The sequence below is a fragment of the Leuresthes tenuis genome, unplaced genomic scaffold, assembly GCF_036924035.1.
Source record: "Leuresthes tenuis unplaced genomic scaffold, fLeuTen1.0.hap1 SCAF_177, whole genome shotgun sequence".
NCBI classification, from domain to species: domain Eukaryota; kingdom Metazoa; phylum Chordata; class Actinopteri; order Atheriniformes; family Atherinopsidae; genus Leuresthes; species Leuresthes tenuis.
The window spans coordinates 1-12,859 of record NW_027325531.1 but is presented as its reverse complement, the minus strand read 5'-3'; the positions used below and the strand labels follow the sequence as shown (position 1 = coordinate 12,859).

The window sequence follows — 12,859 nt, the reverse complement described above, 5'->3', positions numbered from 1 at the left end:
CTCCGCTCCCGCATTTGATGGTGTATAGTCGGGCATTCTCACCCTTTCTCATCAGCTTTTTGCAAATTATGATCTGACATTCACACCTACTTGCAGTCGAACAGCTCTGCTCCCGCTTTTGATTATGTTTGGTTGGATATTCGAACCTTTTCTTAACTGCTTTTTACCAACTATGGTTGGACATTCACACCTTCTTACAGCAGAACACCTCCGCTCCCTGTTTTGATTATGTATGGTTTGACATTCGCACCTTCTCTCACCCGCCTTTTACTATGGTCGGCCATTCACAGCTTCCTCTCCACCATACTTGTATGGTGGGATATTCACACCCACTTGCATCCGAAGACCTCCGCCCCCACTTTTGTTGATATTTAGTCGGTCATTCGCACCTTACCCGCTTTTGGCAAACTATGGCCTTCTTGCAGCCAAACACCTCTGATCTCGCTTTTGATGATGTAAGGTTGGGCATTCAGACCTTGCTTCACCTGCTTTTCACCAAATATAGTCGGACATTCACACCTTCTTGCAGCCGAACACTTCCGCTTTTAGTGTTCTATGAGGCATTCACATATTTTTTTTCACCGTATTTTATAGATTATGGTTGGAAATTCTCACCCACTCTCATCCGAAGACCTCTCCTCCCGCTTTTGTTAATATATAGTCGGGCATTCGAACTTTTTCTTACCTGCTTTTTACAAATTATGGTCGAACATTCACACCTACTTGCAGCTGAATACTTCCGCTCCACCTTTTAGGTATGTTTGGTTGGCATTTGCACCTCTTTTTATACTGATTGCTGAAGATTAAGTTGTTCTTTCTCAAACTACAAATTTTTTTTAATTGTTGAAACTTGATTTGAAGTGGATAAATAAGGAGGACAAACAGTTTTAAGTCAGGCTGATAGAAGGAATTAATTTTATAGCAAAATCTGTATTTTGTCATATGTCGAGAGATGCTTATTGCTGAAGAAGTTCTTTCTCATTCTACAAAGTACAACGTTGTTTATCGTTGAAACTTGATTAGACATGAATAAATATGAAGGACAAAGCAGTCTTAACTTGGTTTGAGTTAATGAATTCGTTTTATAGGAGAATCCGAATTCGTGCATAACTCATAAAATAGAGCTTATTTTCGGATTCCTGAAGAATGAGTCTGGTTCTTTCTCATAATACAAAGTTTGTTGTTTATTGTTGAAACTTCATCAGAAGTGAAGAAATAAATGAATGCCTATCAACAAATGTGGGATCTAAACTCTAGTGCTTCCTCTAAAATAATTTCCTTTCTCAATTTAGAAATGTGTGTGTGTAAGTCACAACACCCGTGACACCAAAACGGCTTTCTTTTCTCTACACTCTGCACTATGAGCACACACACCAAATCAGAAAGGCTTTTTTCTCTCTTTTCTACATTATGGACTGTGGGGACACAAAACCGCTCTCTCTCTTTTTTTTTTTTTATCGTGTGCCAGGGCGTTGTCTCATGTATTAGATTATGCTTAAGATACGACTGGGTTTATCAGTCACATCAGAATCCATATATACTGATCCTCCCGTAATAAAATGGTCGGATCTTATCAAACACACTTTGTTTCTTGTGACAATCAAGTCAGCGAAACAGCGTATACACGTCAAGACACTGAATCAAGTTTGCCACAAGAACTCATAAGTTTGGCAGTATTGCTCTGCCGTCAGCAATCATACACCCATTTTATTTTCGTGAGACATGTGCAAGCACCTGTTCATCTACTGTTCTATCAATATGAATTAGTGATCTATTATCAATAAGGATACTTCTACAACTACTATCAAAGTATGTCCGGACTTCTTATGTTGTCAGTTGCTATATATGAATAAGTGGGTAGCTACTGACAAGCATTAAGCATGTCACACAGCCCAAACATATAACATTTCAGGACACACCACACAGTTAACAACCACAGTGAAGCGTGTCAAAGCCCAAACATGTAACATTCAACAGGACACTTACACAACACATTCAAATCAAACAGTCAGACAACATACAAGAACATATACCCCAGCCGGCATTGCTCCCTGCCTATTTTCGTACAGCACACTATGTGTGCGCACACCTTTATTCACAAACTCTTCAACTTATACTCTTTTACCGAAGCTGCTACAGCTCGATTGGCCGAATACCCTTTGATCCTATTTCGGTGAATTTGACATCTGCCTTACATATAATAGATTAGCGGTTTAGCAGTTTTAATTTAGTATGAGTGAAGGAATTCATTTTATAGCAAAATCCGAAATCGTGAAGAACTCATGAAAGTAAGCTTATTCTTGGATTCCTGAAACTTTAGATTTGCTCTTTCTTTTACTGCAAAGTACAACGTTGTTTTTTTTGTTTAAATCTTTCTAGACATGGTAAATATTAAGGACAAAGCAGTTTTCACATAGTTTGAGTGAAGGAATTAATTTTATGGATAAAATCCCAAGAGTCTGCTGAGAAAAGAGAGTGAATGCGAAGTAGACTTTAACACGGCTATGGGAGCGAGCCGAGTGTGGGCTAACCGGGAGAATTGCTTGAAAGAAACGCGACACCGAATGAGAGATCAGAACAAAGCCTCAATACGGGATTCTCGTGGTGTTTTTGTTGCTGCCTTGTCTTTTGCACAGAGTAAAAGACAAGGCAGCCATCGAATAGGGCCCGATTGTTCCTAGTTGGTCAGCCGAGGAGCAAGGGGGGGGGGGGGCAAGCGTCTCAACCAAGCAAAGCTCACCATGGGGAAGGTGGCTATGCCAACAAGCCTGATGCCCTGCTCCCGCAGTGACGGATAATCGTACTCTGGTTTCTCTTCATAACGTACAAGTCTTTCGCCTTTTACTAAAGATTTCTGTGGAGAGCAGCACTAATGAGTTGTTTCTATTTTTGGCAGGCTTTACCTTTGCGGGTGAAGCCCTTTCTGTCTGTGCAAAAGAAATCTTCTTACTGTGCAGAGTGACTTCTCTGAGTAGAGTCGCCTTACTTGTTGCGACTGTGCCGATGTTCGAAGCTGGAGTGCAAAGTTGTTGCTTGAATGGTGCTTGCTGGAGCGTGCGGGAGTGCAAAGTTATACCATTTAAAAGGGCTGAAGAGTGCTCAGTGCAGCGGGTGGGCGACACTCTGGCCACCTTGAAAACCGAGGTTACATCCACTACCAGGGGCAGCCCAAGTTCTGCCGCAAGTGTGGTGAGCATGGGCACCTGGTTGAGGCTTGTACCAAGGTGTTATGTGGGAAGAGCAGAGAAATTGGGCAAACTTTTGGAGAGTGTCCAAATGGCAGGAAATGTAATCTCTGTGGAGAATTAAATCACCTCTTCAGAGATTGCCCTAAATCTTTTGCCAACAAATTAAAGATGGTAAAGCCACAGTCAAGCCAACAAAGAGAAGGACCAAAGGTGGCAGTTGGTGAACAAAGTGAAGAGGTTGACCCAATAAATTCAAACTTCCCGCCAAAAGCTTGGATTGGAAGTGAGGAGCAAAAAGGGGAGGGGCCTGTAGAGGCCTCACCACTCAGTGTTGAAGTCTGTGAGAATTCACAGGCAGAGGGTGGAGTTACGCTAAATGAGGAGGAAGAGCAGACAGGTGAGTCTAGTGAAGATACTCACCTCCCCGAAGGTCAACAGCCGAAGAGGACGGCATCTGAGCCTCTGATTCCCCAGTGGTATCAGAGAAGAGGGGAAGGGTTAGGTCCCTTTCAGACAGTTCTTCAGTGGAAGAACCTAGAGTCTTCCCCTCCGACTCACGAAATGAGGTCTCCTTTTTAACTTCAGCTCTGCAATCAACCCCCAGGGACTCAAAGTTAAATGCAACATTGCGTCAGAGGCCAACACCGAGAGTCCGAAAAGGAAATATAGATCACCCTACTCACTTTTCACCTAAAGAAATGAAGGAAGAGCTAGTTTCCCAAGAAATAACCTGTGTGTAATTTGTTTTGATAACTTAGAAAAACGAAAATGACATACCTACTTTCCTTTATGCTTTTAATGGTTCTCACCTTCTCAACACTAAATGTGAGAAGTGTGAAATCAAAGACAAGAGCCCAGAGTATTTTATCCTTCTTAGACTCCATTAAATCAGATGTGTTTTTAATACAAGAATGTGGACTACCTTTTTTAAAAAACCATAGACAATGGGAGGAAATGTGGCCCCATTTATCGATATGGAGTGGCTCAAATCAAAATAAAAATGATGGTGTGGCCATTCTAATTAAAAATCCGCATGTTCTGGTGAAAGGTAGCACAGTGGTGAGAGACGGACGGGCACTTTTAGCACACTTGAATTTTATGGGGCAAGACTTTAACCTCTTAAATATTTATGGTTTCAATGGAAAAAATGAAAGGTATGACCTTTTAGAAGATATACAGCTTTACATGCTAGGGCAAGTACCTTTAGTTGTAGGAGGGGATTTTAACTGTATCTTGAGCAGGAAAGATAGAAAAAGAGCAGGGGTAGATTTTAAAGTGGATAAGACTTCGATTTTACTTCAGGGCATATGCAAGGATTTTAAGCTTACTGACTGTTTTAAAACCATGCATCCCAGAGAGGAGGGCTTCACCTGGTTTAGTCATGATGGCACCAGAGCCTCTCGCATTGATTATTTCTTTACTAGAGATTGCCCACCCACTGATGTTAGATTAACCCCTGTTTTCTTTTCAGACCACCTTATGCTCTCCTGCACCCTTTCACCCCCTTCTGGTGTGACGGTAGGAAGTGGTCTGTGGAAACTCAACTGTTCCCTGTTGGAGGATGAAATCATAGTCAGTCAGTACAGGGAATGTTATAAAGAGTGGCAGACCCTTCAAGACCTCTACGAAACACATGCACAATGGTGGGAAATGGTGAAGGAAACGACCCAGACTTTTTTTAAACAGCAAGGTAAACGTAAAAAAAGGAAAGAGAATAGATGTATGATGGGACTACATAAACGCTTACAGCGCTACTTTAAACTAAATCAGTGTGGCATAGACTTTAAAGAAGAAATCAAAGATGTCAAAAAGGAAATGTCAGTTTTAGCAGAAATAAAGAGTAAAGGAATTTTTGTAAGAAGCAGGGAGCAGGAAATTGAGGAAGGTGAAAAAGAAAGAAAGTTATAAATAAAAAGGAGTGTATTCAAAATCTAAAAAGAGAAGATGGGTTTTTAACAAAATCCACACAAGAGATGATTGAAACTGTACATACCTTTTATAGTAACATGTACAAAGAGAAACCAGTGCACTTGGAAACATCGGCAGAAATCTTAAAATTCGTTGACAAAACCGTAAAAGAGAATGCACACTTGACACAGAATTTTACTGCTTTAGAGTTAAAAAAAATGCCTAACAGGTTTTAAGAGAAGTCGAGCTCCGGGTTTAGACGGGCTTCCTGCAGAATTCTATCTGACCTATTGGGACCTTTTATCATCAGACATTTTAGATGTTTTTAAAGATTTTGAAAAACTCGACCGACTGCCTGACAGTTTTAGAGTGGGAATAGTGACTCTACTTTATAAAAAAAATGATAAGACTGACCTAAAGAATTGGAGGCCCATCACACTTTTAAACTTTGACTGTAAACTTTTTAGCAAGGTTTTAGCGACACGGATGTCCTCTGTTTTAGAGGAGGTAATTCACCCAGACCAAGCTTGTGCCATCTCAGGGAGACAACTCACCGACAGCCTCGTACTGATTCGAGACATCATTGATTACGCTAGAGACAGAAACACCCGGCTTGTCCATCTTAAATTTAGACTTTGAAAAAGCATTTGATCGGGTCTCGCATCAATATCTCTTTCAGGTGTTGCAGCCATCGAAAAGGGCCCGATTGTTCCTACTTGGTTGAGCTTTGCTTGGTTGAGACGCTTGCCCCCCCCCCCCCCCCCCCCCCCCCCCTGCTCCTCGGCTGACCAAGTAGAAACAATCTATTCGATGGCTGCCTTGTCTTTTACTCTGTGCAAAAGACAAGGCAGCCACAAACACCCACCGGGAACACCGTATTGAGGCTTTGTTCTGTACCACTCATTCGGTGTCCGCGTTTCTTTCAAGCAATTCTCCCGGTTAGCCCGCACTCGGCTCGCTCCCAGAGCCGTGTTAAAGTCCACTTCGCATTCACTCTCTTTTCTCAGCAGATTAAAAGAAAGTTTCATCTTGGGCTCCCTGAAACTTCCATCCTGCACCGCTGTTTGTCACAAGAGCAGAGGAGAGCGCACCGTTCCCAGCGGCACTGCAGTACCGGGTCGAGGCTTGGAGTGAACGGAGCAAGCTTCTTTTTCAACTCCTATTCTTAAAAATCCATTTAATATGTTGTCCTCGTATAGAGGACATATTAAACTGATAAGAACGGATACTACACTTGATCTTAGCCAAAAGGCCGAGAAGCGATAACTGTCCACTGTTTCAGGTCCGAGGGCCCTTGCTGGCACAATGCGCACTTGTAGCAGTGTTCTTTTTATGGCCATAGGTGGCCAGAGTGTCACGTTGCACCTCCGCCCACCCGCTGCACTGAGCACTCTTCAGCCCTTTTAAATGGTATAACTTTGCACTCCCGCATGCTCCAGCAAGCACCATTCAAGCAACAACTTTGCACTCCAGCTTCGAACATCGGCACAGTCGCAACAAGTAAGGCGACTCTACTCAGAGAAGTCACTCTGCAAAGTAGCAAGATTTCTTTTGCACAGACAGAAAGGGCTTCACCCGCAAAGGTAAAGCCTGCCAATAATAGAAACAACTCATTAGTTCTGCTCTCCACGGAAGTCTTTAGTAAAAGGCGAAAGACTTGTATGTTATGAAGAGAAACCAGAGTACGATTATCCGTCACTGCGGGAGCAGGGCATCAGGCTAGTTGGTATAGCCACCTTCCCCATGGTGAGCTTTGCTTGGTTGAGACGCTTGCCCCCCCCCCCTTGCTCCTCGGCTGACCAAGTAGGAACAATCGGGCCCTATTCGATGGCTGCCTTGTCTTTTACTCTATGCAAAAGACAAGGCAGCAACAAAAACACCACGAGAATCCCGTATTGAGGCTTTGTTCTGACCTCTCATTCGGTGTCGCGTTTCTTTCAAGCAATTCTCCCGGTTAGCCGACACTCGGCTCGCTCCCATAGCCGTGTTAAAGTCTACTTCGCATTCACTCTCTTTTCTCTGCAGACTCTTGGGATTTTATCTATAAAATTAATTCCTTCACTCAAACTATGTGAAAACTGCTTTGTCGTTCATATTTACCATGTCTAGAAAGATTTAAACAAAAAAAACAACTTTGTACTTTGCAGTAAAAGAAAGAGCAAATCTAAAGTTTCAGGAATCCGAGAATAAGCTTACTTTCATGAGTGCTTCACGATTTCGGATTTTGCTATAAAATGAATTCCTTCACTCAAACTAAATTAAAACTGCTAAACCGCTAATCTGTTACATGTAAGGCAGATGTCAAATTCACCGAAATAGGATCTAAGGGTATTCGGCCAATCGAGCTGTAGCAGCTTCGGTAAAAGAGTATAAGTTGAAGAGTTTGTGAATAAAGGTGTGCGCACACATAGTGAGCTGTACGAAAATAGGCAGGGAGCAATGCCGGCTGGGGTATATGTTCTTGTATGTTGTCTGACTGTTTGATTTGAATGTGTTGTGTAAGTGTCCTGTTGAATGTTTGGGCTTTGACACTTCACTGTGGTTGTTAACTGTGTGGTGTGTCCTGAAATGTTATATGTTTGGGCTGTGTGACATGCTTAATGCTTGTCAGTAGCTACCCACTTATTCATATATAGCAACTGACAACATAAGAAGTCTGGACATACTTTGATAGTAGTTGTAGAAGTATCCTTATTGATAATAGATCACTAATTCATAGTGATAGAACAGTAGATGAACAGGTGCTTGCACATGTCTCACGAAAATAAAATGTGTGTATCATTGCTGACGGCAGAGCAATACTGCCAAACTTATGAGTTCTTGTGGCAAACTTGATTCAGTGTCTTGACGTGTATACGCTGTTTCGCTGACTTGATTGTCACAAGAAACAAAGTGTGTTTGATAAGATCCGACCATTTTATTACGGGAGGATCAGTATGTATGGATTCTGATGTGACTGATAAACCCAGTCGTATCTTAAGCATAATCTAATACGTGAGACAACGCCCTGGCACACGATAAGAAAAAAAAAAGAGAGAGAGCGGTTTTGTGTCCCCACAGTCCATAATGTAGAAAAGAGAGAAAAAAGCCTTTCTGATTTGGTGTGTGTGCTCATAGTGCAGAGTGTAGAGAAAAGAAAGCCGTTTTGGTGTCACGGGTGTTGTGACTTACACACACACATTTCTAAATTGAGAAAGGAAATTATTTTAGAGGAAGCACTAGAGTTTAGATCCCACATTTGTTGATAGGCATTCATTTATTTCTTCACTTCTGATGAAGTTTCAACAATAAACAACAAACTTTGTATTATGAGAAAGAACCAGACTCATTCTTCAGGAATCCGAAAATAAGCTCTATTTTATGAGTTATGCACGAATTCGGATTCTCCTATAAAACGAATTCATTAACTCAAACCAAGTTAAGACTGCTTTGTCCTTCATATTTATTCATGTCTAATCAAGTTTCAACGATAAACAACGTTGTACTTTGTAGAATGAGAAAGAACTTCTTCAGCAATAAGCATCTCTCGACATATGACGAAATACAGATTTTGCTATAAAATTAATTCCTTCTATCAGCCTGACTTAAAACTGTTTGTCCTCCTTATTTATCCACTTCAAATCAAGTTTCAACAATTAAAAAAAATTTGTAGTTTGAGAAAGAACAACTTAATCTTCAGCAATCAGTATAAAAAGAGGTGCAAATGCCAACCAAACATACCTAAAAGGTGGAGCGGAAGTATTCAGCTGCAAGTAGGTGTGAATGTTCGACCATAATTTGTAAAAAGCGGGTAAGAAAAGGTTCGAATGGCCGACTATATATTAACAAAAGCGGGAGGAGAGGTCTTCGGATGAGAGTGGGTGAGAATTTCCAACCATAATCTATAAAATACGGTGAAAAAAAATATGTGAATGCCTCATAGAACACTAAAAGCGGAAGTGTTCGGCTGCAAGAAGGTGTGAATGTCCGACTATATTTGGTGAAAAGCAGGTGAAGCAAGGTCTGAATGCCCAACCTTACATCATCAAAAGCGAGATCAGAGGTGTTTGGCTGGAAGTAGGTTTGAATGTCAGATCATAATTTGCAAAAAGCTGATGAGAAAGGGTGAGAATGCCCGACTATACACCATCAAATGCGGTAGCGGAGTTGTTCGGTTGTGAGTAGGTGTGAATCTCCAACCATAATTGCTGAAAAATGTGTTAGAAAAGGTAAAAATGCCGGTCCATACATAATCAAAATCGGGAGAGGTGGTGTTCAGCTGAAAGAAGGTCTAAATGTCCATCAATAATTGCTAGAAAACATGAAAGAAAATTTTCGAAAATCAAACCACACATGATCATAAGTGGGAGAGGAGGTGTTCAGCTGCAAGAAGGTGTGAATGTCCACCCATAATACCTGAAAAATGGGTAAAAAAAAGGTGCGAATGCCCAACCATACATCATCAAAAGCAGGAGTGCATGTGTTCGGCTACAAGAAGGTGTGAACGTCCAACCAAAGTTTGTAAAAAGCAGTTAAGAAAAGGTTCGAATATCCAACCATACATAATCAAAAGCGGGAGCAGAGCTGTTCCACTGCAAGTAGGTGTGAATGTCAGATCATAATTTGCAAAAAGCTGATGAGAAAGGGTGAGAATGCCCAACTATACACCATCAAATGCGGTAGCGGAGTTGTTCGGCTGTGAGTAGGTGTGAATCTCCAACCATAATTGCTGAAAAATGTGTTAGAAAAGGTAAAAATGCCGGTCCATACATAATCAAAATCGGGAGAGGTGGTGTTCAGTTGCAAGAAGGTCTAAATGTCCATCAATAATTGCTAGAAAACATGAAAGAAAATTTTCGAAAATCAAACCACACATGATCATAAGTGGGAGCGGAGTTGTTCGGCTGTGAGTAGGTGTGAATGTCCGACCATAATTGCTGAAAAATGTGTTAGAAAAGGTAAGAATGCCGGTCCATACATCATCAAAAGCGAGAGAGGTTGTGTTCGGCTGCAAGTAGGTGTGAATGTCCAGCCATAATTACTCACAAACGGGTAAGAAAAGGTAGTATTGCCAGACCATATATGATCAAAACAGGGAGCGGAGGTGGTTCAGCTGCAAGAAGGTTTGAATGTCCGACTAAAGTTCAAATATATTAACAAAAGCGGGAGGAGAGGTCTTCGGATGAGAGTGGTTGAAAATTTCCAACCATAATGTATAAAATGCGGTGAAAAAAAGGTGTGATAGAACACTAAAAGGTGGAGCGGAAGTGTTCGGCTGCAAGAAGGTGTGAATGTCCGACTATATTTGGTGAAAAGCAGGTGAAGCAAGGTCTGAATGCCCAACCTTACATCATCAAAAGCGAGAAAAGAGGTGTTTGGCTGCAAGAAGGCCATAGTTTGCCAAAAGCGGGTAAGGTGCGAATGTCCGACTAAATATCAACAAAATTTGGGGCGGAGGTCTTCGGATGCAAGTGGGTGTGAATGTCCGACTATATTTGGTGAAAAGCAGGTGAAGCAAGGTCTGAATGCCCAACCTTACATCATCAAAAGCGAGATCAGAGGTTTTTGGCTGCAAGAAGGCCATAGTTTGCCAAAAGCGGGTAAGGTGCGAATGACCGACTAAATATCAACAAAAGTGGGGGCGGAGGTCTTCGGATGCAAGTGGGTGTGAATATCCCACCATACAAGTATGGTGGAGAGGAAGCTGTGAATGGCCGACCATAGTAAAAGGCGGGTGAGAGAAGGTGCGAATGTCAAACCATACATAATCAAAACAGGGAGCGGAGGTGTTCTGCTGTAAGAAGGTGTGAATGTCCAACCATAGTTGGTAAAAAGCGGGTAAGAAAAGGTTAACATACCCGACTGTACACAATCAATAGCGGGAGCGGAGTTGTTCGGCTACTAAAAGGTGTGAAAGTCCGACCCTGGTTTGTAAAAAGCGGGTAAGAAAAGGTTCGAATGCCCGAACATACACCATCAAAAGAGGGAGCGGAGGTGTTCCGCTGTAAGACGGTGTGAATGTCCGATCATAGTTGGTAAAAAGCGGGTAAGAAAAGGTTAAAATACCCGACTGTACACAATCAAAAGAGGGAGCGGAGTTGTTCAGCTAAGAGAAGGTGTGAACGTCCGACCAAAGTTTGTAAAAAAGCAGTTAAGAAAAGGTTCGAATATCTAACCAAACATAATCAAAAGCGGGAGCAGAGCTGTTCCACTGCAAGTAGGTGTGAATGTCAGAGAATAATTTGCAAAAAGCTGATGAGAAAGGGTGAGAAATCCCGACTATACACCATCAAATGCGGTAGCGGAGTTGTTCGGCTGTGAGTAGGTGTGATTCTCCAACCATAATTGCTGAAAAATGTGTTAGAAAAGGTAAGAATGCCGGTCCATACATCATCAAAAGCGGGAGAGGTGGTGTTCGGCTGCAAGTAGGTGTGAATGTCCATTAATAATTGCTTTAAAACATGAAAGAAATTTTCGAATATCAAACCTTACATGATCATTAGCGGGAGAGGAGGTGTTCAGCTGCAAGAAGATGTGAATATCCACCTATAATTACTGAAAAATGGGTAGGAAAAGATGCGAATGTCCAACCATAAATCATCAAAAGCAGGAGTGGAGTTGTTCAGCTACAAGAAGGTATGAAAGTCCAACCATGGTTTGTAAAAAGCGGGTAAGAGAAGGTTCGAATACCCGAATATATACCATCAAAAGCGGAAGCGGGGGTGTTCAGCTGCAAGAAGGTGTGAACGTCCGACCAAAGTTTGTAAAAAGCAGTTAAGAAAAGGTTTGAATATCCAACCGAACATAATCAAAAGCGGGAGCAGAGCTGTTCGACTGCAAGTAGGTGTAAATGTCAGATCATAATTGCTGAAAAATGTGATAGAAAAGACTAGAATAACGGACAATACATCATCAAAAGCGGGAGAGGTGGTTTTTCGCTTGCAAGTAGGTGTGAATGTCCAGCCATAATTACTCACAAACGGGGGAAGAAAAGGTAGTATTTCCAGACCACACATGATCAAAACAGGGAATGGAGGTGGTTCAGCTGCAAGGTGTGAATGTCTGACTAAAGTTTGTAAAAACCGTGTAAGACAAGGGGCGAATGCCCGACAATGTATGATCAAAAGAGGGAACGGAGGTTTTCGGCTGCAAGGTCTGAATGTCCAACCATAATTTGTAAAAATCGGGGAAGAAAAGGCTCGAAAGCCCGACTATACACCATCAAAAGCGGGAGCAGAGGTGTTCAGGTGCAAGAAGGTCTGAATGTCCGACCAATAATTACTGAAAAATGGGTAAGAAAAGGTGCGAATGCCAAATCATACATCATCAAAAGCAGGAGCGGATGTGTTCGGCTACAAGAAGGTTTGAATGTCCACCCATAGTAAGTAATAGGTGGGTAAGAAAAGGCTCGAATGCCCGACTATACACCATCAAAAGCGGAAGCGGAGGTGTTCTGCTGGAAGACGGTGTGAACGTCCGACCAAAGTTTGTAAAAAGCATTAAGAAAATGTTCGAATATCCAACCAAACATAATCAAAAGCGGGAGCAGAGCTGCTCGACTTCAAGTAGGTGTGAATATCAGATCATAACTTGCAAAAAGCTGATGAGAAACGGTGAGAATGCCCGACTATACACTATCAAATGTGGGAGCGGAGGTGTTCGTCTGTGAGTAGGTGTGAATGTCCGACCATAATTGCTGAAAAATGTGTTAGAAAAGGTAAGAAGGCCGGACCATATATCATCAAAAGCGGGAGAGGTTGTGTTCGGCTGCAAGAAGGTGTGAA

The 12,859-nt window shown here is 42.0% G+C and overlaps 3 non-coding genes across 3 annotated transcripts; 1 reads left to right on the top strand and 2 right to left on the bottom strand.

The window, feature by feature from the left end:
* Positions 1 to 2,800: 2,800 nt before the first annotated feature.
* Positions 2,801 to 2,914, top strand: LOC140287920 (U5 spliceosomal RNA). Its single transcript, XR_011911865.1, has one exon. It is a non-coding gene; the product is annotated as a U5 spliceosomal RNA (small nuclear RNA).
* A 3,262-nt stretch (positions 2,915 to 6,176) lies between these two features.
* Positions 6,177 to 6,360, bottom strand: LOC140287926 (U2 spliceosomal RNA). Its single transcript, XR_011911871.1, has one exon. It is a non-coding gene; the product is annotated as a U2 spliceosomal RNA (small nuclear RNA).
* Positions 6,361 to 6,668: 308 nt separating this feature from the next.
* Positions 6,669 to 6,782, bottom strand: LOC140287923 (U5 spliceosomal RNA). Its single transcript, XR_011911868.1, has one exon. It is a non-coding gene; the product is annotated as a U5 spliceosomal RNA (small nuclear RNA).
* Positions 6,783 to 12,859: the final 6,077 nt, after the last annotated feature.